Raw genomic sequence first — 25,626 nt, forward strand, 5'->3', positions numbered from 1 at the left:
CTTGATCCCCTTCTCAATCTCAGGACATTACCACCTCAGGAAACAGAGCTATCATCTCCTCTGTTGCCTTCACAGAAACCTGGAAGCCATTCAGCGCTCTTCTCACCTGCAAGGCCCACAACCAAGACATCACCACCTCCCATCAGTTCTACTTCCAAAATGTATTATGTATCTGCAACTCTCCATCTTCACAGCCATGTCATTAATATTTCTTTGTTTCTTGCCTGGATGCTGCAAAACCTCCTACCTGGTTATAACCAACTGTCATTTCCAAACATGGTAGCAGCAATATTGCCCATGCCACAGGCTCTTCTCCAGTGGACTGTGCCACTCCCCAGCAAAATGCTGACTGTATTTCTCCACTGCCTCAAAGCTGAGGAGGACTGTGCTTGTTTTCACCAATAGAATTTGGCAGAAAGGATGCTGGGCCAGTTCCAGGCACTACCCTTAACTGGCCAGGGAGCCTCCATTTTCAATCTCTTGGAAATTGGCTACCATGTAAGGATGCAAATTCCTGGAGACCACCCTTCTGTGAGAAGCCCGGGCCATGAGGAAAGGCTGGAGGATGAGATGTCAGAGAGCAGGTGGATGGGGCCAGGGAGCACCAAGGTGCCAGGCTTATGAGTGGAGAAGCCATCTTGGAAGTAGACCCTCCAGCTCCAGCAGCTCCATCTGCTGCCACATGGATTAGAGATGAACCCCCCAGCTGAGCCCTTCCTGAATTCCTAAACCAGAAAAGCATGAACAAAATAAAACAGTTGTTTTAAGCCAGAGAATTGGGGGGTAGCTTGTTACACAGCAATTAATAACTTGAACACTGGTGCCCCTGCTTCTGCTGTTGTCTGCCATTGCCCCACCACCACTATGACCATCCATTCTTACAAGAGCCTGCATGGTCATCATGAAACACAACTCAGAACATGTCATTCATTTTCCCACAGCTTCTTTATGGCTTCACATCTGCTAAGGCAATCCTACTTGAGGCCTGTCCCCACTCCCAGTCTGTGTTAGTTCAGGTTTTCCAAGAAGCTGACACAGACAGGGTTAGATCTACAAGGCTTTCACTAGGAGAAATACCAGTGTGAAAGGGAATAGAATGGAGGATAAATAGCCCCCAGTGATCTCATCCATTAGGGTAGGGGAAAGCTCTGAGCATGTTCTACTCTGGCTCCCAGAGGTTCCCAAGGAGACTGAGTTGCAGCTCCCCAAAGTGGTGCCCTGTTCAATAGTACAGCTTATATTGGTTTACTTTTCTTCTCCCTCCTGCATCTCAATTCCTCACTCTTGTACCAGGGCATCCTAGGATAACCCTCCAAATAAAATTACTTGCCCTCAGCCAGGCACGGTAGCTCATGCCTGTAATCCCACCACTTTGGGAGGCCGAGGCAGGTGGATCACTTGAGGCCAGGAGTTCGAGAACAGCCTGGTCAACATGATAAAACCCCATCTCTACAAAAAATTAGCTGGGTGAGGTGGCACACGCCTGTAGTCTCAGCTACTCGGGAGGGAGGCTAAGGCAAAAGAATTGCTTGAAACTGGGAGGTGGAGATTGCAGTGAGCCAAGATAATGTCACTGCACTGTAGCCTAGGTGATGAAGCGAGACTCCGTCTCAAAAAAAAAAAAAAAAAAAAAAATTACTTGCCCTTAAATCCTTATCTCAGGGTCTACTTCCGAAAAACCCAACCTAAAACATGTTATCTAGCACTCTTACAACTTCAAAGAGACCTTCCTAATAGTAATTAAGGAATATTTAACATCGAATTTATTTGCTAGCCACATGTCTGTTCCTTTGGACTATAAACCTCATTCAGGCAATATGGTATACTACAGGATGGCTCACTCAACACCATTCAGATTCACTTCTCTTTCACATTTCTAGACACCTTCCAGCCAGTAGTGGCCATGTGACATAGTTCAGACCAATGAGATAGACACAGAGTCTATTGGAAATGGCTCCCCCAAGCAAAAACGACAAGACCTTGGAAGAAGAAGGCTTTTTGTCCATCTGGAATGTAAATGTGATGTCTAGAAGTGCAGCAGCTATTTTGCAACCATGAGGATAAACCATCTGTGATGGCAAAAACAGAAAGTTACAGAGACCTGAGCACCCAATAGTATCATTGAATAATGCAACTCTCCATTGGGTGACCATATGAATACCCAATAGTATCATTGCCCCATCTTTGATTTGCCTACCTCCAGAATTCTTGTTACAAGATAAAAAATAAACCCTTATCTGTTAAGCCATTAACTTAGACTTGTCTGTTATTTGCAACTGAACGCATTGTGAATTGATGCAGAGAGGGATTGCACTGGTGCTATCCAATGGGTATCAATGGCTTTTGGGTTAGTATGTGAGACACAATATGTGTGTAATAGAAATTTGTTGACTTAATAAATGAATCCTGCAAAAAGTATCTTCTTGCAAGCACGGAGCTTATTTTGTGTGGCTGTAAGGAACTGTAAGGAACCAGCTGAAGGCTTTAGAAATATAGCTAGGATGTCGTACAGTTATTAAGATTGCTGCGCTAGAGAGAACCTCTTCTCTGTATTAAGTTTCACGAGGTCATGCTATTCTGCTGGTGAACTGGACTCCCTGGACCTGACCTGTGCATAACCATGTAAGTATAAAGTCTTTATCCATCCATTAAGGACATCTAGAAGAGCTAGCTGCCACTCTCCATATCCTAGGTGATGTAATTAGCTTAGAATGAAAAAAGGTCAGTAACCCACTGGTCTAATTTTGCCATTACCCACCTGGCATAACACCAAGATATTCAAGTCTGAGCTCTCTTTCCTTGGGGAAACTTCTTCCCAAATTGGAATAGAAATCCTCAGCCAGAGAGAAACTTCTTCCAGGCATCACATGGCTGAAGGGAAAGAATTTAGACCAGGAACCAGGACAGCTGGGTTCCAGCACCAGCTCTGCCACTAGCCGGCTGAAAGGTCCTGATCTGGTTACTTCTCCTTTCTGGGCCTCAGTTTCCTCATCTGTAAGGGGCTGGTAAAAGCCTTTCTCTGGGAATCTATTCCAGCGATAGCTGGTATGTGCTGAATTGTGATAATGAGGCAGGCACATCAGGCACGTTCCTGTTTGAACCTTCACATCAATTTTGGGAGAGAAGTATGCCTAACGCAACCATGTTACAGATAGGAACACTCAAGGCTCAGAGAAAGGTTGAGTAAGTGAATCGGTATCACACAGCTATTAAGTAGAGGAGGCAGGATTCAAACACAAGTTTGTCTAACTTCAAAGCCACGCTTTGAATGTGGGATTGGTTTCATGCATTTGAGTAACAAGAGCATAAAGCAAGACTAACATGTAAGAGCTACTCAGTCAATATTTATTTATTTATTTATTTATTTATTTATTTATTTATTTTGAGATAGGGTCTCACTCTGTCGCCCAAGCTGAAGTGCAACGGCGTGATCTCGGCTCACTGCAACCTCTGCCTCCCGGGTTTAAGTGATTTTCCTGCCTCAGCCTCCCAAGTAGCTGGGATTACAGGTGCCCACAACCACACCCAGCTAATTTTTGTATTTTTGGTAGAGACAGGGTTTCACACTGTTGGCCAGGTTGCTCTCAAACTCCTGGCCTCAAGGGTCCACCCGCCTCGACCTCCCAAAGTGCTGGGATTGCAGGCATGAGCCACGGGGCCTGGCCTCAGTCAATATTAACTCATATGGCCTGAAAATAGCTTAATATGAGAGATGTAGCAGAAAGAATTGAAGTATCAAAGAAACCTCATTTCAAATGCCACCTCCGTCCCTTATTTGCCAAGGGACACTGATCAATGGTTTTAGTTCTCCAAACTTCATTTTCCTCATCAGAAGAATGAGTGTAATGATACCAAATCACAGAATTATTGTCGAAATTAAATGACACAACATATGAGAGGCTGGGCACAGTGGCTCACACCTAGAATCCTAGGATCTTGGAAGGCCAAGGCATGGAGGATGGCTAGAGCCCCGGCGTTTGAGACCAGCCTGGGCAACATAGTGAGACCCCCTCTCTACAAGTAAAAAATTTAAAAATTAGCTGGGCATGGTGGTGAGCACCTGTGGTCTCAGCTGCTTAAGAGGCTGAGGTGGGAGGATCACTTGAGCCTAGGACGTCGAGGCATAAACATAATCCTGACTGCGAGATTATAAGGACGTGACCTGGAATCATTCATGCCAAGTCCTGAGCAGAGTCCAGGCAGCCCAGAAAAAACAGCTAGTAAACATTAGCTCCAGCTATTAGCTCAAGTCCTTCTCCTATGAAACGCCATACAGCAGCTCAGAGTGTGACCCAGCAAAGTCACACAACTAATAAGGCATAGACTTGGCATTTAAACCTAGGCCTAGCTCCAAATTCAAGGCTGTTGTTGCTACCTGGCTGTTCATCTGAACGATTAGGTCTGACACCTTTGTCTGCCCCAGCGCCACAGACAGCAGGCAGCCTACCCCTCTTCTCCATGCTGAAAGCATTTAGTGTTTGCCAGGAATCAGCATCTCTACAGTTTGTTAAAGCCAGAATTGCCACATCAATGCCCAGCGCCAGCCTCCAGCCAGCTCCACCCACCCCTGCCCGCCATCCATGGCCTGGGCATACGAAGGCCATGCTAGAAATTTACTGACAGAGATTCTGAACATCACAGGGGATGGTGGGTGTGGGGACAGGGGTCAGTCAGGTCTCCCCAGTCATGTTGTCTTGAAACTGCTTGCTGCTGGGGCCACTGGCACCCCACTCCCCCAGCCCAGGCCTGCAGCGAGAGCCTTTGAGAGACAGATTTTGTCCTTCTCCCTACTGCGGCTTGGTGGGGATCCAGGATGGGGCAAAGCACTAGAACCACAGAGCTGGGAGAACCCATAGCATCTGCCCATCATATTACAGAGAAGAAAAGTGAGACCCAGAAAAGACATAAAGCGGTTACTCAAGCCCTCACCAAAGACAAGAAGAAAGGTGTCTTGGTTCAGCCCAGCCACAGCCTGCCTCCAGAGCCCCATGCTGACTGTAGACCTCACAGCTCCTCTGATAGAAACAATATCTGCCTCCCAGGATTATTGGGTTAATGAAAGATGATGGATGCAACCAGTGTCTGACACATAGCAGGCATTCATGTCTAGTAAGTGGTGCTGTTGTAACGACTATCACTGTCGTCATCCCCAACACCGTCATTGCACCGTCATCATCCTCACCTTCATTCCTGAGCTCTTCTCATCCTGTTCCGTCGTGTTCAGGCCTAGGTAAGTCAGACACAGACGTCTAAAAATCCGTGCATGTATTTAAAGCACTTGTTTGTTGAGCAACTACTGTATGCCAGGCACTAAGGATACAACAGGAATAGGACAAGGTCCTCTGCCTCCTCCAGGGAGCTCACAGTGTCCTGCAGAGAACAGAAAAGGAAAGAAATACATGTAACAATGTGTCACACCTGTAGTCCTAAAAATAAGTCAAAATAATACTATTTAATAATAACCACCATTTGCTGAGTGCTGAAATAAAAAAGGGCTTCCTATGCCAGTGTGTTCACGTAGCCCCCACTCCTGCCTTCATCCCAGTGACTCTCCTGCATAACCTGTGAGATTTCATCTTTACAGCAACCCTATATTAGTTTCTCACGGCTGCTGTGTCAGATTGTCACAAATTTTGTGGCTTAAAATAACACAAATGTATTCTTAGAATTCCAGAGCTTGGGAGTCTGAAATCAGGCTCCCTGGGCTAAAGTGAAGGTGTGGGCAGGGCTCTGCTTCATCTGGAGGCTCTAGGGGATAAATCATTTCCTTGCCATTTCTGGCTTTTAGAGGCCACCTGCATTCGTTAGCTTGTGGCTTCTCCCTCATCTGCAAAGCTGACCTCTGCTTCCACCCTTCCATCTTCTTTTTCTGACCCTCTTACCTGCCTCTTACAAGGTACCTTGTGATTACACCAAGCCCACCTAGAGAGTCCAGAATAATTTCCCCACCTTGAGATCCTTAACTCAATCCCACCTTAAAGTCACCATTGCCATATAAGGAAACATAGTCACAGGTTTGGGGGATGAAAATGTGGACATCTTTGGTGGGCCATGACTGTGCCTTCCCCAAACCCTAATAAGGTAGGGACTGTCGATCACTTCTGCACTAGAGATGAGGAAACTGGGGCCTAGGGAGGTAATGTGGCGTGCAAAGTCACAAAAGCAGCTGGGATTGGAAACCAGGTTTATCTGAGCTGTGGGAGTTGGGTCTGGTTTCCACTGTGCTACAAAAGGCAATGCAGAAGTCAAGAGCAGGCCAGAGAAGACGGCTTCCAGAAAGAGAGGGAACCGAGACAAGCTGTGCAAGATAAGTAGGGCATTCCAGGGTGGCAGTGCTACACACTGCCTGCCAGAGTGACATCTATGCAGGTGACGTCCCCAGAACACACCAGGCCAGGTTCCCCTATAATTCCATAATGTCAAGGCAAAAACAGTAGCTTCAGGAAGGGCTTCAACAGTTCAGCTGGTGATCTCCATTCCAGAATTCACTTTAATATTTGGGATGTTTCTTGAAGATCAGCCTCCCGTCTGAAAAATTGGCATTATTAATGCCTATTAACCCAAGCACATTAGCCATCCTCCTCTACCTGCTTTCCTTCTTCTCCCTAACCCTGAAGAGGGTTTTTGTTGTTGTTGTTTTGTTGTTGTTGATGTTTGAGACAAGGTCTTACTCTGTTACCCAGGCTGGAGTGCAGTGGTGTAATCTTGGCTCACTGTAACTTCTGCCCCCAGGGCTCAAGCAACCCTCCCATTTCAGGCCCCCTGAATAGCTGGGACGACAGGCTCACAACCACACCCGGCTAATTTTTATACTTTTGTAGAGACAGGGTCTCACTATGTTGCCCAGGCTGGTCTTGAACTCCCGGGCTCAAGCAATCCTTCCAGCTTGACCTCCCAAACTGCTGGGATTACAGGTGTGCGCTATCTCACCTGGCCTTGTTTTTTGTTGTTGTTGTTTGTTTGTTTGTTTTTGAGATGGAGTCCCTCTCTGTCACCCAGGCTGGAGTGCAGTGGTGCGATCTCGGCTCACTGCAACCTCCACCTCCAGGGTTCAAGCAACTCTCCTGCCTCAGCCTCCTGAGTAGCTGGGATTACAGGCATGCGCCACCATGCCCCACTAATTTTTGTGTTTTAGTAGTGACGGAGTATCACCATGTTTGCCAGCCTGGTCTCAAACACCTGACCTCAGGTGATCTGCTCACCTCAGCCTCCCACAGTGTTGGGATTACAGGCATGAGCCACAGCGCCCATCACTTGTTTGTTTTTTAACAGATTTTTTTTAATTTGTATAAATGCAAGGGATCCAAGTGCAATTTTGTTACATGCATGTATTGCCTAGTGGTGAAGTCTTGGCTTTTAGTATATTCATCACCCAGGTAATGAACACTTGATCCATTAAGCAATTTGCCATCACCCACTCCCCTTCCGCCTCCAATCTTCCAAGTCTCCAGTGTCTGTCATTCCATACTTTATGTCCATGTGTACATACTAGTTAGCTCCCACTTATAAGTAACAACATGCACTATTTGACGTTCTGTTTCTGAATTTTGTTTCACTTAAAATAATGGCCTTCTATAATCCCAGCTACTTGGGAGGATCACTTGAGTCTAGGAGTTCAAGACCAGCCTGGGAAATATAGTGTGACCCTATCTAAAAAATAAATAAATACATAAACTGTTTGTTTTAGAGAAACTTTAGTTTCAGAGAAAAACTGAGCAAAAGATACCCAGACTTCCTGTGTACCTGCTTCCCATCCCTGCATAGCCTCCCCCCATTATCAGCATCCACCACCATCTGTTGCAACTGATGAACCCACACTGATATATTATGATCTCCCAGAGCCTGGGGTTTTGTTCAAAAACATTTTCCAGTATTAAGAAGCATCTCGTTTCTACAGCAGGCGAGGGAAATAAACTGTCTAGACACAGGCCAGACTAGCCTGGCCTTCTCCAACCTCAGCCATTACTTAAAGTCTGAATAGAATCCCCCAGAGAACTTGCAAGCAGAGACTCCTGGGGTCATCCAGGCTGGGAAGGCACAAACATGCTTATTATAAAAATAGTATGTAACTTTTTTAAACTTTGAGGAAAATAAGAAAATAAAAGTCACCTATGATCTCACAATCAGAGAAGACTCTATTAACATGTCAGGTGCATTTCTTTTACAATGCTTTTTCTATGAATAAAATAAAGATAATAGCATCTACTGAGCTTATTCTGAGTGCAGGGCCCTGTTGTAAATGTTTGTGTGCATGGTCCCAATCCTCACTGCCATCCTTCCAGGCAGGGACTATTATCATCTTAGTTAACAGCTGAAAATACAGAGGCAAACAGAGATGAAACTATAAAAGGATGAATAGATGTAAATATATATGAATGGAAATGGAAGCCAGGATGGTGAATAAGAGTATAGTCTTTGGAACAAGACCACTTCCTATTTTTCTCTAATTTTATATATTCCTTAGACGGTAATATTGACACAAGTCGTAAAATGCATGTGTTTTAGAATTCAAAAGGTACAGAATGTCATACTGTGAAAAGTCCCCTTCCCTCCCCTGAGCCCAGCTACTCAGAGGCAACCATGTTTAGCAATTTCTTTTTATCTTTCCAGAGTTGTTTTATGCAGGCAAATATAGCTTTGGAGAGGTGTGTATGTGTGTGTGTGTGTGTGTGTGTGTGTGTGTGTGTGTATCTGTGCATGCCTTTCTCTTCACACAGGTGAAGCGTACACTCTACGCTTTGCTTTGTTAACATAACAAAACGTCTCACAGGTCGTTACATGTCAGTCAAGAGTGGTTTCTAATTTATCAGTTGCATGGTGTTGAGAGGATATTTAACGAGTTCCACCTCCATTTGGGTCATTGTGAGAAGTAAATAAAATAATGCAGGTAAAACACTTACCCAGAGCCTGTTACATAGTAAGTACTCACATGTAAGATATGATTATTAGAATTTTCATCATCCTGCAGGTAGAATTTTCCATTTTGTGCTTTATGACTAAAATTATGTCACCCCATTGGATATCAAAATAAACGTAAAAATAAACGTCTATTCTTACCTTGTACCATATAGAAAAATTAACCGTAAATGGATGCCAGACCTAAATGTAAAAACTAAAGTTATAGAGCTAAAAAAAAAAAAAAAAAAAAAGAAGAAAATCTGTGTGACCTTGAGTTAGCAAGAATTTCTTAGCTAGGACACAAAGAGCACAATTCATTTTTTTAAAAAAAAGTGGTAACCCCCAGTGATCGCTCATCCTGGTATTCACCCCCTCTTTGTGAACGTGGTTGAGCTCTGTGACTTGATTCTATGAGTAGAATGCAGCAAAGTTGATGAGATTTCATTTCTGTGATTATGTTACATGGGCTTGGAATTGGCATCTTGCTAGCGGTCTCTGTCTATGTGCCTCCTTAGCTTGCTCACTTCATGTTGGACAGGCCAACAGGGATAGAAACCGAGGCTGGCCAGCAAGGAACTGAGATCCTCTGTAAGCGGCCCTGGAGGAACTTAATTCAGCAACAACCTGAGTGACTTGGAATTCAAAAGGTACAGAAAATTCAAAAGGTACAGAAAGCTCCTTCCCCAGTTGAGCTTTCAAATAAGACCCTGGCCCCCAGCTGATAACTTGACTGCAGCCTCATGAAAGATGGAAAAGCGAAGGACCCAGACAAGCTGCTCCTGACCCACAGAAACAGTGAGATAATTAATGTGCATTGTTTCAAGTGACAAAATTTATGGTGATTTGACCCACAGCAACAGGTAACTAACACAACTGCTATGATTCTGGAGAGTGATTTGGTGCAGTGAGTCAAGGACCTCAACCCAGATACCAATAACTTGTCCAAAGTCATGTAGCTTGTTAGGGAAAGGGGAAGAGCTTGAATCCAAGACTCCAGAGCCCAGGCTTTTGTACCCACATCATGCTGCCTCCCCGGGATATCCCATTACAGGTCTTTCAGCCCCTGTTGCTCCCAGGCATCCTAGCCTCCCACATCCAGCTTCCCCAGGCTCCCTCCCGGCCCACGCCATCTCTCTCCCCCTCTTCTCCACAGAGCTCAACAGCATTGCTCTGTCTGCACACATTTTCCCAAGAGAGAAAGAAAAAGTTGAAAATTTTGTTTTTGTACAAGCTGCCCTTTTTGCCTGTGGCTAAAATTCCCCCCACAGAACAGGAATAACAACCAAAGTCATACAAAAGGGAAGCTGACAACTTGGCCCTCCTTCAGGAATATTCCCTGAGCTTGCACCGTGGCCAGCAGCTGCCTGGCGGCTGGAGAGATGAGAAAGAAAACCAAGCCTCCTCGGGGAGCTGATAGAAACAAGTACAGGTCCCCCTTAGAACAGAGTCCTCTTAATTCGGCCTGCTCAGGCAATGGACAAAACTGTCCAAAGGATGGAGAATTTGAAGGATGTGTAGAAATTAATCAGTGGGCAAGTCAGGAGGGAGAGCATTTCAGATACAAAGATCCAGAGGTAGAGCATGGTCTCTGGAAAGCAAGCAACAGCCCAGTGTGGCAGTCACACCAGGAGTGACCAGGGGCTGTGAGGTAGGCATCTGAGGATTGGAGCTGCCCAGCACCTTTTCTTCCTTCTTCAGGTAATGGTACCCCAATTTTCCTTAGGGGAACCATCCCTTCCCACTGCACGGTCTTAGCGGGACTGCCAATCAAGTTGACCCACCCACCTACAGCCAAGGTAGGCCGGATGCTTTCTCCCTGGAATTTGCATCATAAATAGGAAATATAATGATGGAAAGTATTTGGGGCATAAGGTTTACTCGTTTCTGAGACAACGCCTTGAAGAAGGTCTCTGCTTTTGTCCTAAATTTCCTGAGCCTTTCTGGACCCTTTCTTTTTCAAGGCTTGGGTTTTCCAGCTTTTCTTTCCATTTGGTGTGAGATACACATCATCACATTTTTTGGCATAAATTAGCCATTGCTGGTTTCAGGGGCTTCCAATCAAGCCATATAAACAGATACAGAAATACATTTAACCGGGTGTGAGGACTCAGTCACATGGCCATGGGGAGAGTAGGGAATGGATGAGATACTATAAGGAGTGAGTTTGGGATCAGAAATGCCAGGTAGGTGGTGACTGCAGACATACAGGTGAGCAACTAGGTGGCCCAAACTGTGACAATGACCTGTGGAATACAGAGAAGGGCTCATGGACTAACCCAAAGAGTAGAGGCATGTATCACTCATTCAATCGCAAGCATTTCTTAAGCACCTAAAATGTGGCCAACATTTGCCCATCTTTGTGGACACCTGCCTGTTTCTTTGTCATCTGCCACTTGTCTCCTGGATCAGCTACCTATTGCTGCATAATACATTACCCCAAAACTTACTGGCATAAAATCATAACTATAATGACGGTCCATTGTCTTCTGTGGGTCAAAAATTTAAGACAGTCTTGGGTGGTCTCATGAGGTTATGGTCAAGATATCAGCCAGGGCTGCCATCACTTGAAGGCTTGACTGGGACTGGAGGATTTGCTGCCAAGGTGGCTCCCTCATAGGGCTGGCAAGTTTCTGATTGCTGCCAAGGGGTGGTGAGGAGAACACTACCTCCAGGAAGGGGCCTGGAGCATGACAAGCCATGTGGGGAGAGAGGCCAGGGGCCATCGATATAGTAGACACATGAGTGAAGAATCTAGCCCGCAAGTGGATCCTGCAGCCCCAGCTATTCTGGCCCATACCATGTGCATCAGAGAGTAACAGCCCAGCCAAACCCTTCCTAAATTCCTGCCCCATAGATCTAGAAGAAAAATAAAACAATTGCATCAAGACACTACATTATAGAGTAGTTTTTTTTTGTTTGCTTGCTTGTTTGTTTTTTTGCGAGAGAGTCTCGCTCTTTTACACAGACTGGAATGCAGTGGTGTAATCTTGGCTCACTGCAACCTCTGCCTCCCAGGTTCAAGTGATGCTCATGCCTCAGCCTCCCAAGTAGCTGAGATTACAGGTGCCCGCCACCACACCTGGCTAATTTTTGTATTTTTAGTAGAGACAGGGTTTCACCATATGGGCCAGGCTGGTCTTGAACTCCTAACCTCAAGTGATCTGCCTGCCTAGGCCTCCCAAAGTGCTGGGATTACAGGCATGAGCCACTGCACCCAGCCTAGAGTAGTTTTTTACTCAACATTATATAATGCAAACATATTTCTGAATCTCTATTACCATTTTTTGCATCTATCCACAGGATCTATAAGCTTGACTCCTTCTAACAGACTTTCTCGAGGGGACTGGAGGTACTGGATTACTCTGTCTACACTAGCAGAAAGCTGGTAGTGCCTGGGGGTTCACATCCTCCTATGGTGCCCCTTAGCCAATCACTGACTAGAGTAGGAGTATGAAAGCCCAGTTTCCTTGCTCTCGTGGGTCAAATGGTGCCACTCATGGCCGGGCATGGTGGCTTATGCCTGTAATCCCAGCACTTTGGGAGGCCAAGGCGGGCAGATCACGAGGAGGGTTCGACACCAGTCTGGGCAACATGGTAAAGTCCCATCTCTACAAAAAATTAGCCAGGTGTGGTGGTGTGTGCCTGTAATCCCAGCTACTTGAGAGGTTGAGGCAGGAGAATTGTGCAAACCTGGGAGGCAGAGGTTGCAGTGAGCTGAGACAGCGCTATTGGACTCCAGCCCAGGAGGCAGTGTGAGATTCCATCTCACAAAAATAAATAAATAAATAAAAATAGGTCCACACAGAAACTGTGCATCTGGCCTTATTTGGAAAAACGGTCTTTGTAGATGTAATTAAGTTAAGGATCTTGAGATGAGATAGCTCTGGATTATCCAGGTCAATGAGCCAATGGCAACTATCTTTATAAGAACAGAAAAGGACATAGACACAGAAGATAAGAGAAGGCCATATGATGATGGAGGTACACATGGAACAGATGTGTCTACAAGCCAGGGAACTCCCAGGATTGCAGGGCCACCAGGAGCTGGAAGAAAGGCAGAGAACAGATCCTCCCCTAGAGCTCGCAGAGGAAGCCGACCCTGCCAACACCTTCATTTCAGACTTCTGGTCTCCAGAACCGTGAGAGAATAAATTCCTGTTGATTTTTTCTTTCTTTTCTCTCTCTTTTTTTTTTTTTTTTTTTTTTTTTTTTTTTTTTTGAGACGGAGTCTCGCTTTGTTACCCAGGCTGGAGCACAGTGGTGTGATCTCAGCTCACTGCAACCTCCACCTCCTGGGTTCAAGCGATTCTCCTCTCTCAGCCTCCCAAGTAGCTGGGATTACAGGCATGTGCCACCACGCCAGGCTAATGTTTGTATTTTTAGTAGAGATGAGGTTTCACCATGTTGGCCAGGCTGGTCTCGAACTCCTGACCTCAGGTGATGCACTCGCCTCAGCCTCTCAAAGTGCTGGGATTACAGGCGTGAGCCACCGCGCCTGGCCAATTCCTGTTGTTTTAAGCCACACAGTGGTGGTAATTTCTTAAAACAGGTCTAGGAAACTACCACATTTGTTTCAAGGCAGGACAAATGCTAAAATGTAATTTAAGCTCCAGAAACCCACAAAATCAGGCTGAGGCTGGAATCCCACTTGAACTTGAACTTGCCCTTCCCTAGTCTGCTTTCCTCACTCGACTTCCAGCTTTTCCTGGGAGCCTTCCTCAATAAATCATTTGCATATCAATTCCCATTTTCAGTCGGTTCTGGGGCCATCTGACTTAAGATAGGTAATAAGGGGCGGGGCCAAGATTTGCACCGAGGCTATCAAACCCCAGAAAGTTAGAAGACTCATGGGCCAGCCCCCTAGGAGCTGAGTGACCATAAGTAAGTGGCTTAGCATCTCTGAGCCTCAGCTTCCTGATCTGCAAGATGGGGCCAGTCTTGCTATCTCCCCCTCAGGGTAGCCAGGATAATTAGAGATGGAGTATGTAAGGATGCAGCGGGAGCCCAGGCCTTGGGCACTGTGTTCTGAACCACTGGGTAAGTATGGGGCAGATATGTCTAGCCAGGTGTGTGGACTCAGGTGATGCAATCTCACCCCCAGGCAGTGCTCTGGAAGATGTGGACCCTCCATGAGCCCTCAATGTCCTGTATTGATTAGATTTGTTTTGCGCAATGTTCCCAAGATGAAAGGAGCTAATGGCGAGCCATCTTATCAAAGCATATCTGTTAGATCTGAAGGCTCGTGGTATATCATCAGCTGAAAAAGAGAAAAATGCAAGTTGGAGGGGAAAGGGAAAAATCACAAAGGCCAGGAACACAATGAAAAGGGCAGTCAGTGTTCTGAACCTCTAACGGCAGCCCCACTCTTGTTCTCGGGGGATGGTTCTGATAGGGAAGGCATTTCAGGCAGGGAAACACTGACTAAGCCTGTCCCATTTCACCCATGAGGAAACTGACCTTCAGAGACGTTGAATCACAGGTGGGGTTGAATCCAGGTCTGCTCAAATCCAAAGGCCAGACTCTCAACCCTAGCCTCCCTTAAGCTGTCTGAGGTCTCTCCTGATCTGACTGCATTCTCCCATTCACCCTCCAGCCTAGTCCCCGTCCACCAAGTCCAGCATTTCAAACCACAACATGTTCTTGGAGGTTTTTCCTCAATGCAGCTATGACACCCAGAGGAGTCTCAGAAACAAACAAGAAAGCCTGTCTATGAGCAGAACCACCCATCCCATCATGATCACGGATCCATAGTCATCCATCATGGCACCATGTTACTAAATGTCAAGACCACACCTGCACACCTGCACTGGAGATTTCAAGATGCCACTAAGAAATAGGTAACTAACACTCAGCACAGAATGTTCTCTGGAGCTAGTTTGGACATTCTCTGTAAAGAAGAGACCCGGTGGGATAATCTGAGATGCCTCAATGCTTTATAATTACATGAGTCATTTCCACCCAGATAGGACTGGATAAAAGTTTAGAATGCTATTTGCTCTGTGTGCTAGTATACCACTGAAAGAGAGGTGGAAGTTGCCTGAGCAAATTAACTGTGTCATTTTTGTTCCATGTGGGGTCAACCCAGCCTAATACTGTGGCAAGAACAGCGATGAAATAGCTAAAATGGAATCAACCCAATGTCCATCTCAGTGGTTTGAATAAATCATCATATTACATTCATTCCTTGAAATATACTGCTATGAAAATGAACAAACCATATGGGACACAGCATAGATTAATCATATATATACATATATATATTTCATCATATATATTTCATCTCTACATATATTTCATCATATATATATATATATATATATATTTTTTTTTTTTTTTGAGGTGGAGTCTCACTCTGTCACCCAGACTGGAGTACAGTGGCATGATCTCGGCTCACTGCAACCTCTGCCTTCTAGGTTCAAGCAATTCTCCTGCCTCAGCCTCCCGAATAGCTGGCATTACAGGTGTGAACCACCACACCCGGCTACTTTTTGTTTTTGATTTTTTGTTTCTTTGAGACAGAGTCTCGCTTTGTCTCCAGCCTATAGTGCAGTGGCGCGATCTTGGCATACTACAACCTCCACCTCCCAGGTTTAAGCTATTCTCCTGCCTCAGTCTCCCAAGTAGCTGGGACTACAGGTGCACCACCACACCCAGCTAATTTTTATATTTTTAGTATAGACAGGGTTTCACCATGTTGGCCAGGACAGTCTCGATCTCCTGACCTCGTGATCCACTCACCTTGGCCTCCCAAAGTGTTGGGATTACAAGCGTGAGCCACCACGCCCAGCCAATTCATCTTATAATACTGAGTAAACAAAAAAATCAAACACCAAAGAATACAATACAGTGTGATTCTATTTAAAGTTCAAAGCAAGCAAAGCTAAACTATGTTGTGAGGGTGCATGCTTAGGCAGTAAAACTATAAAAACAAGCAAACAACTGAGAACCACAGAAGAAAGGATGGTGAGTATTTCTAAGGGAGTGAAGGGGAAATAAACAGAAGCTTCTGGGTTCTGGCAATATCTATATCTTGAACTGGTTGGTAATTACATGGGTGTTTCCTTTATAACTATTTGTTATATTTTGTGTACTGTATATGTTGCACAGATGTGTTATATGAATGCTATATATCACAATAAAAATGTTTTAAGAGTGTCATTCGAGGCAGGTATGGAGGCTCATGCCTGTAATCCCAGCACTTTGGGAGGCCAAGGTGGGAGGATCACTTGAACCCAGGAGCTTGAGACCAACCTGGACAACATAGCGAGACCCTGACTCTACTGAAAATAAAGTTTAAAAAATTAGCGGGGCATGATGGCATGCACCTGTAGTCCCACCTATTCAGGAGAAAGATGTGAGAGGATGGCTTGAGTCCTGGAGTTGGAGGCTGCAGTGAGCTATGATTGTACCACTGCACTCCAGCCTGGGTGACAGCACAAAACGCTGTTTCAAAAAAAAAAAAAAATTAAAGAATGTCATTAGGGAATTACAAATTATAAACAACAATGGGATATCACTACAGACCTATTAGCATGGCCAAAATCCAGAATACTGACAACCCCAAATGCTGGCAAGCATGTGAATGAAAAATGGCACAGCAACTTTGGGAGACAGTTTGGGAGTTTCTTACAAAGCTAAACCTACTCTTATTATATGATTCAGCAATTATACTCCTTGATATTTACCCAAATGACGTGAAAATTTATGTCCACATAAAAACCTGCACACAGATGTTTCTAGCAGGCTTTACTCATGATTGCCAGAATTTGGGAGCAACCAGAATATTCTTCAGCAGGTGAATGGATAAAAACTGAAGTACCTCTAACAGTGGAAAATTATTCAGTGCTAAAAAGAAATGAGCTATCAAGCCATGAAAAGATATGGACAAACTTTAAGTGCATATTACCAAGTGAAAGAAGTCAGCCTGAAGAGGGTACATACGGGATGATTCCAATTCTATGACATTCAACTCTATGACATTCAAAGGTAAAACTATGGAGACAGTGAAAAGATCAGTGGTAGCCAAGGGTTGGGGAGAAAGAACGGATGAACAGGCAGAGCAGAGGATTTGTAAGGCAGTGAAATTATTCTTTATGATACTTTAATGGTGACTACACGTCATTACACATTGGTCCAAACCTACAGAAGGTACAACACCAAGAGTGAGCCCTAATGTAAACTATGGACTTGGGTGATAGATGATTGACATGGTTTGGCTGCGTCCCCAACCAACTCTTACCCTGAATTATAATAATCCCCATGTGTCAAAGGCGGGGTCAGGTGGAGATAATTGAATCATGGGGGCAGTTTCTCCCATACTGTTCTGGTGGTAGTAAGTCTCATGAGATCTGATGGTTTTATAAATGGGAGTTCCCTTGCATGAGCTCTCTTGCCTGCCACCATGTAAGATGTGACTTTGCTCCTCATGTGCCTTCCACCATGATCATGAGGCCTCCCCAGCCATGTGGAACTGAGTCAACTAAACCTCTTTCCTTTATAAACTACCCAGTCTCAGGTATGTCTTTATTCACAGTGTGAGAACAGACCACTACAATGATCATGTATTAATGTAGGTTCACAGATTGTAACCCATGCACCACTTTTTGGGGGGTAGGGAGGGAGGATGTTGCTAGTGAGGGAGGTTAAGGGCAGGGGTCAGGGAGAATATGGTCCACACACAAGGAATCTCTGTATTTTCCACTCAGTTATGCTGTGAACCTAAAACTGCTCTAAAAATAAGGTTTATTATTATTTTTAAGTTTTAAGAAATAAACAAAAGCAAAGGAAGAAAAGAAAAGGAAAAGGGATCTTGGGCACATAACTTACTCTCGGCACCTCGTCTATAAAATAGGAAAAAACAACATCTCACTCACAGACTTGTGAGGACAAAAAGTGAGAAAATGTGTAAGCTGTCGAGCGTATCTTCCATTCATCTGGGAGTTACTGACCAGGACACGAGTTCATATTCCCGAGCCACTGCCCCCTTACCAGCTAGAAAAAAACCAACTGGCTAGGAGCAGTGGCTCAGGCCTATAATCCTAGCACTTTGGAAGGCCACAGCAGGAGGATCACTTGAGCTCAGGAATTTGAGATCAACCTTGGGAACATAGTATGACCTCATTTTAGTGGCACATGCCTTTAATCCAGCTACTCAGGAGGCTGAGGCGGGAGGATGGCTTGAGCCCCAGAGATCCAGACTGCAGTGAGCTATGATCTTGCCATGCAATCCAGCCTGGGTGATGGGATCTAACCAAATGCCCACTAACTTGAAGGAAACAGATGTAGTTTGTTCGTTCGTTTGTTCATTTATTTATTGAGACAGGGTCTCACTCTGTCACCCAGGCTGGAGTGCAGTGGCATAATTGCAGCTCACTGCGCATTTATCTCCCAGGCTCAAGTGATCCTCCCACTTCACCCTCCCCAGTAGCTAGGACTACAGGTGCACGCCACCACACCCAGCTAATTTTTTAATTTTTGTAGAGAAAGGATCTCACTATGTTGCCCAGGCTGGTCTCAAACTCCTGGCCTCAAGAAATCCTCACACTTTGGCCTTCCAAAGTGCTGGGATTGCAGGAGTGAGCCACTGCGCCTGGCCAAGATGTAGTTTAAATAAAATAGGATAAATAAATTAATTAATTAAATAGAAACAGAAATAAAATGAGAGACCCAAAGGCTGTCAGACAGTGACATGTTGAAAAGTGGCTAATCCTTCCCTGGGGGCAAAGGTGCCTGAGCCTCCCCACCCCTCATCTCACGCTCTGGTTGCTCTGTATATTTGAGTCTGAGGACTGTAGTCTGCTGGGATTCTACAGTCAGTGAGTGCTAGGATTCAAGGAGGAGAGACTGGTCAGGAAGAGACACTGCGCACAATCCTCTACCACATTTGTGGCCTCCCCAGGGTCCTGGGGGTAACCTAGAAAGAAGATAAACAGAGCGGGCTTGTGACAATTGAAAATATCTATTTTTCTCCCAAAGCCAGACATAAGAAGGAACAGAGTGACTTCTTCAGCTCATCTCAAGGGAACACTTTGATCCAGGTCTAATGGATCACTAAACTCTCCTCTCCCTGCTGAGTGGGTGGAATGCCAACAGCCCAGAGCAACAGTGCCCCCAGCAGTGTTTCAAATGTCTTCAGTCTCTCATTCATTCTGCAAATAACCCCAACCTCCAGCTCCAGCCCCTGTGATGTGCCAGGCACTGGCATTACAGCAGCCAGGCAAGGTTCTGCTCTCAAGCAGCTAACATTGTAGCTCAAATAAAATACAACAAATAGGCCAGGCGTGGTGGCTCACACCTGTAATCCCAGCACTTTGGGAAGCCGAGGCAGGCGGATCATGAGGTCAGGAGATCAAGACCATCCTGGCTAACATGGTGAAACCCCGTCTCTACTAAAAAGGAAAAAAATTACCCAGGCGTGGTAGCATGCGCCTGTAATCCCAGCTACTCGGGAGGCTGAAGCAGGAGAATCGCTTGAACCCAGGAGGCAGAGGTTGCAGTGAGCTGAGATCGCACCACTGCACTCCAGCCTGGGCGACAGAGAGACACCCTGTCTCAAAATAAAATAAATAAGTAAATAAATAAATAAATAATAGGTCATTCCAGAGAGTGACAGATCTTTTTTTTTTTTTTTTTTTTTTTTTTTTTTTTTTTTTTTTTGAGGCGGAGTCTCGCTCTGTCGCCCAGGCTGGAGTGCAGTGGCCGGATCTCAGCTCACTGCAAGCTCCGCCTCCCGGGTTCTCGCCATTCTCCTGCCTCAGCCTCCCGAGTAGCTGGGACTACAGGCGCCCGCCACCACGCCCGGCCAGTTTTTTGTATTTTTTAGTAGAGACGGGGTTTCACCGAGTTAGCCAGGATGGTTTCGATCTCCTGACCTCGTGATCCGCCCGTCTCGGCCTCCCAAAGTGCTGGGATTACAGGCTTGAGCCACCGCGCCCGGCAAGAGTGACAGATCTAAAAAGAATATAAGTTGCCGGTTGCAGGGGCTCATGCCTGTCATCCCAGAAACTTGGGAGGCCAAGGTGGGAGGACTGATTGAGCCCAGGAGTTCGAGACCAGCTTGGACAACACAGCAAGACTCCATTTCTACTTTAAAAAAAAAAAGAAAGAAGAAAGAAAATTAAAGGGTGTGTAAAGGAGAGCTACTTGGACAGATAGTAGGGGGCAACACATGATGGGATAGGCAGGGAAGGGCCAACTGAGCAGATAAGGGATAGGCAGGGAAGGGCCAACTGAGCAGATAATGTTTAAGCTATGGGTCGGGCACAGTGGCTCACGCCTGTAATCCCAGCACTCTAGGAGGCCAAGGTAGGTGGATCACCTGAGGTCAGGAGTCAGAGACCACCCTGGCCAACATGGCGAAACCCCATTTCTACTAAAAATACAAAAATCAGCCAGGCATGGTGGCGGGCGCCTGTAATCCCAGCTACTCGGGAGGCTAAGGCAGGAGAATTGCTTGAATCCAGGAGGCAGAGGTTGCAGTAAGCCAAGATCGTGTCACTGCACTCCAGCCTGGGCAACAGTGAGACTCTCACAAAATAAAAATAAAAATAAATTATAAAATTAAAAATAAAAATAATTTAAGCTATGTTGGACAAGAAGGAGCCAGTTGTGACGATGGAAACTGGGTTGAGGGTGGGCTTTCTGAGCCAAGGGAAAGGCAAATAAAAAGATCTTAGGCACAAATTAGCCAAAACCTTGTATTAGTCTCTTAACTATATACAAACGGGGTGACTTCAACCAACAGACCTGCATTCCCGCACAGTTCTGGAGGCCATGAGTCCAAAATCAAAGTACCAGCATGGCTGGGTACTTCTGGAAGTTCTGAGGGAGAATCTGTTCTGCGCCGCTGTCCTGCCACCTGGAGGCTGCCGGCAAGCCTGGGCGACCATTGGCTCTTACATGCCTCACCCCAATCTCTGCCTGTCTCCACATTGTCTTCTTTCTGAGTCCTCTCCTCTTCTGATAAGGACAGCCATCATTGGACTGAGGGCCTGCCCTAAATCCAGGATGATTTCATTTCAAGATCCTTAACTGCTTGCATCTACAATGGCCCTATTTCTTTTCCTTTTTTTTTCTTTTTTTTTTTTTTTTAAATACAGGGTCTCTCTGTCGCCCAGGATGGAGTGCAGTGACGCAAACACCACTCACTGCAGCCTCAACCTCCTGGGCTCAAGTGATCTTCCCTCCTCTGTCTCCCAAGTAACTGGGAACACAGGCACGCACTACCATCCCCAGCTAATTTTTTAAAGCTTTTTTGTTTATTTTGCTTCATTCCTTTTACGGCTGAATAACAATACAATGGTATAGACAGACCACATTCTGTCTAGCTTGAGAAAACATAATTGTGAGGTTTGTTTTTTAATTCATAATTGATCTTATACAATATGAATGGCACTGTAATTTACTTTGTTTTTTGTTGGGTTTTTTTTTTTTTATCTATCAGTGCGACTTGGTGAAGTGAGTAAAATTGGTGGGTTCTTTAAAATATAACAGACGCTGTCAAATTATGTCAAGAAATGGAAGCGAGTTATTGTGCGGAACGCTCCACGGGTGATACGCCACTCATTCTCACAACACGCCAGGAAAGGTATTATCAGTATTCGAGACACTAGGAAATTAAGTTTCAAAGAAGTAAAGCAATTGGCTGAGTACCAAGCATATGAAAAGCTCTTCAAAATTAGGTATTGAATGGATGAATATAATTATCAGTGGCCGAGCTGGGGATTTGAACTCAGCTCTGTGCGCTTACTTGAAAGTCAACCTCCTGCCTCTGCACACAGAACCAGGAAACAGACCGCTGTGCATTTAAAGCAGCTGCTGTTATATGCTGATGGGAGGCGGGGGCAGAATTATAATCACCCACTTGCAGCAGTCCTGGAGGACAAGCTCTCTCTCCAGGAGGACAAAATTTTCTAGGGCTGACTGGGAAAACACATCAAGCGTTTGGTAAATGCACGACCTTTGGAGAAAGGACTGTTCTGAATAACTAAGCTAATAATAATCACCCGACAGCAATTTCCTGCAAGCTGGTTTCTTAACACACATCTGGCAGTTCATCCGCCTTCCCTCTGCTGCACACGTGGTTTGTCATCAGTCCAGGTGGTGGGAGTGATGGACACTCCAGCATGTGTGAGCATGCACTTTAACCCTTGCTTCGCTAAGTCTGGGGGAGACTCTCATAGCAAAAGACCTGCCTGGGACACTAGGAAGGGCATTTAACCCTAAGGCTCCACTCAACGGGCTCACTGGGACATTCTGAAAATGTGATTCTGAGGCCGGGTGCAGTGGCTCATGCCTGTAATCCCAGCACTTTGGGAGGCCAAAGAGGGCAGATCACGTGAGATCAGGAGTTTGAGACCAGCCTGGCCAACATGGTGAAACCCCGTCTCTACTAAAAATACAAAAATTAGCTGGGTGTGGTGGCGGGTGCCTGTAATCCCAGCTACTCAGGAGGCTGAGGCAGGAGAATTGCTTGAACCCAGGAGGCAGAGGTAGCAGTGAGCTGAGATGGTGTCACTGCACTTCAGCCTCGATGCCAAAGGGAGACTCTGTCAAAAGAAGGAAGGAAGGAAGGAAGGAGGGAAGGAAGGAAGGAAGGAAGGAAGGAAGGAAGGAAGGAAGGAAGGAAGGAAGGAAGGAAGGGAGGGAGGGAGGGAGGGAGGGAGGGAGGGAGGGAGGGAGGGAGGGAGGGAGGGAAAGAAAATGTGAGTCTGCATCTCACTAGCTAGGTAACACTGAGCAAGGCACTTCGCCTCTCTGAACTTCGGAGTGGGTGTGTGAATGAAGGAAAACCACAAGATGAACGGGCCAGCAGTGTGCTTTGTTCATAACTGAGGCTCAGGAACAGAGGGCCCCCTCCCACACTCCCCCAGCTACCATCTCTTCGCAGCCCTGCCAAGAAGGGCTGGCTTTCTTTCCCCTTATCTAGTGACCTATTACTGTGTTGCAAACCACCTCAAAATTTGTGGCACAAATAATAACCCTTTTGGGGTCATCTGGGCTGCTATAACAGAATACCATAGGGTGGCTGATAAACAAACACATTCATCTCTCATGGTTCTAGGGGCTGGAAAGTCCAAAATCAAGGCACTGGCAGGTTCTGTGTCCAATTCTTGGTCATAGATGGCTGTCTTTTTGCTGTGTCCTCACGTGATAGAAGGGGTGAGGCAGCTCTTTGGGGCCTCTTCTGTAGGGGCACTAATGTCCTATAAAATAGTATAGGTTTGACAAGAGGAGGGATGCAATCTGACTTTTTATTTTAAAGGGTCATTCCCCCTGGTTTAAATTTGAAGACAAAACTCCCAAGGGTGAGAACAATGCCTTCCTAATGCCCTCCACACCACCCAACATCCACTGGGCATAACTGAGAGAACCCTCAGTGAACCAGAGAGAAAACTATGAATAGAATCTGGTCCCAAGACACCCAACTGACTCTCTGTGTACTGTCCTGGGAGATTTCAGGAAACACAATCTGTTTCTTAAAAAAAAAAAAAAAAAAAAAAAGTCTTATTTGTGTTGCTTAGTCACCCTATCAACTCTCCACGTTTTATTACCAGTAACCATGAAATTGATGTTGATTTCTGTTTTGCAAAGACAAAGTAATTTAGACAAAGGTTGCCAGCTGAGGCCATGTGTGTGCATGTGTGTACACATGAGCACACAGGGATATAGATTTTACATATGTGGACTTTACACATGTTCCTGTGTGTGTATTTGTGTGCTCACTGACATGTCTGAGAGTGGACACCACTGTGTGTGCCTGGGCACGTCTGTGAACACATCAGTGTGGTGTATACCCCTGGCAGCTCCCCATCTCACGCACAGTAAAATCCAAAGTTCTTACAATGTCGCAAAAGTTCTAATCCTGGCTACCTATGTGTCCTCGTTTCCTGGGGCCCATCCCCTGGCTTACTCCATTGTGGCCAGGCTGACTTCCATGATGTCACTGAACACACAGGTTGAGAAAACGGCCAATATCACTGACTGTACTTTTTCTACAATTGCAGTGACTCAGGCAAGAGATGTGAGAACCTGTGCTCTCTCCTGCTTACCCTCTTCAGGGCATTCTTCGGAGGGCTGTGCTCAGTCACCAACTCAGAGGCTTTGTGAAATTCTGCAGGCAAGAAAAAACGAGCAAACATGGATTCTTATGTTTGCCACTTTGTCCCACCCCCTTGGTGTTGGAAACTTGATGAGTGTATGAATTAATGAAATCACTACCACCTATTAATAACAACGAGTACTGGCTGGGCGTGGTGGCTCATGCCTGTAATTTATGAGCTTTGGGAGGCTGATGCAGGAGGACTGCTTGAAGCCAGGAGTTCGAGGCCAGCCTGGGCAACATAACAAGACACAGTCTCTACCAGAAAAAAAAAAAAAAAGGTGCCACGCAACTGTAGTCCCAGCTACTAGAGAGGCTGAAACAGAAGGATTCCTTGAGTCCAGGCGTTCAAGGCCGCAGTGAGCTAAAACTGCGCCACTGCACTCCAGCCTGGGTGACAGAGCAAGACCATCTTAGAAAAATAAACAAACAAACAAACAAATGGGTATTAAGAGCATGGATAACGATTACACTCGTGATATAAAATGCAGTAGCATGCTGGTTAAATGGCACAGGCTCTGGATCCCACACCCCGGGTGAATCCAGGCTTTACCATTTAGTAGCTGGGCGGGTTATTTAACTCCTATTTAACTCCTTTAGAGGAATGAGTTTAGCCACACATGTGAGGAGATGTTCCCACCTAGGCGGGTCCCCTCAGCAAACACGTCTCACCTGCGACCAGAGTGAAGGCTACATTCCCGCAGCCCCCGCACGCATGCGCGGCCCGGGCAGGTAGGTGGAGCCACGGTGCGCTGCGGTCAGATGGTTGCACGCGGGGGCGGGGCCGCGCCTGCGCAGACCGCCTGTTATGGCGGCCGCCTGAGTCCCACCGACCGACAGCGGGGTCGGATGGGACCCCAGGCTGAGCCCCGCGGCGGGTAAGTGACTGGGAGAAGAGGCAGGACAGGGTAGGGTGCAGGGAACCTCCTGGCGCCGAGCCTGACTTTGAAATCCGAGCTCCCACGGATCTGAGTCCCAGATCCCTGAGGCCCTACCCCACTCTTAGCCTGTTTCCCCTTCTGAACACAGGTGTTGGGGGAAGAAGTCCACGTCCTCACCTAAGTTTCCGTCGTGGGTCCAGGCACCTCTCCTTCGGTTCCAGATTAGGAAGGGAGGGCAGTGCCTGACCTGTGACTGTCTTTTGAGAGGGCAATAGTTAACCCACAAGGGTGGCGTTAGGAAGGCGACAAGACAAAGAGGACGAGGAGCCCCACGAGGGACGTCCCCAGAGCCCCTCACTACGACTCTGCGCGCCGTGGCCAGGCCACGTTTTTCCCATCCCCAACACAGGAGTTCACACCCTACCCTCCGTTATCCAGCTCCTGGCCTAAATCGTTATGGGATCGCGCCAAATTCCTAATTGTTGAGTGAGTTGCACTTATCAGAAAGAAAGAGGAGGGAAGTTATTTCAACACCGTGATCCCAGCAAACTGCTTATTTGGGACAACTGACTGGGGACCTATAGGAGAGGAAGGCTGGCAGCGTCTCAGTCTAGTCCCCACAGCCTTAGAAGAGCCAAGAACACGTTAGCTCCTGCTGCAGGGATGAGCCTGCAGCCCTATAGAGAGGTGGTGGGGCGGGTCCCCATCTGCAACCTGGGGCTCTTTTCTCAGCTGTGCCCAGTGAAG

At 46.2% G+C, this 25,626-nt stretch overlaps 1 protein-coding gene across 4 annotated transcripts in view; it reads left to right on the forward strand.

The window, feature by feature from the left end:
* Positions 1-24,780: 24,780 nt before the first annotated feature.
* The window catches only part of METTL22 (methyltransferase 22, Kin17 lysine), a 42,570-nt gene continuing 41,724 nt past the window's right edge, over positions 24,781-25,626 (forward strand). For 3 of the 4 annotated variants that reach the window (XM_037989866.2, XM_007985137.3, XM_007985148.3), the window contains exon 1: positions 24,789-24,876. The gene's annotated coding sequence lies outside the window, so the exon portion shown is untranslated. Of the gene's footprint in view, positions 24,877-25,626 lie in introns of all 4 variants that reach the window. The other variant, XM_073015165.1, reaches the window with a different exon arrangement.

The sequence above is a fragment of the Chlorocebus sabaeus genome, chromosome 5 (assembly GCF_047675955.1).
Source record: "Chlorocebus sabaeus isolate Y175 chromosome 5, mChlSab1.0.hap1, whole genome shotgun sequence".
In the NCBI taxonomy this organism is placed as follows: Eukaryota; Metazoa; Chordata; class Mammalia; order Primates; family Cercopithecidae; genus Chlorocebus; species Chlorocebus sabaeus.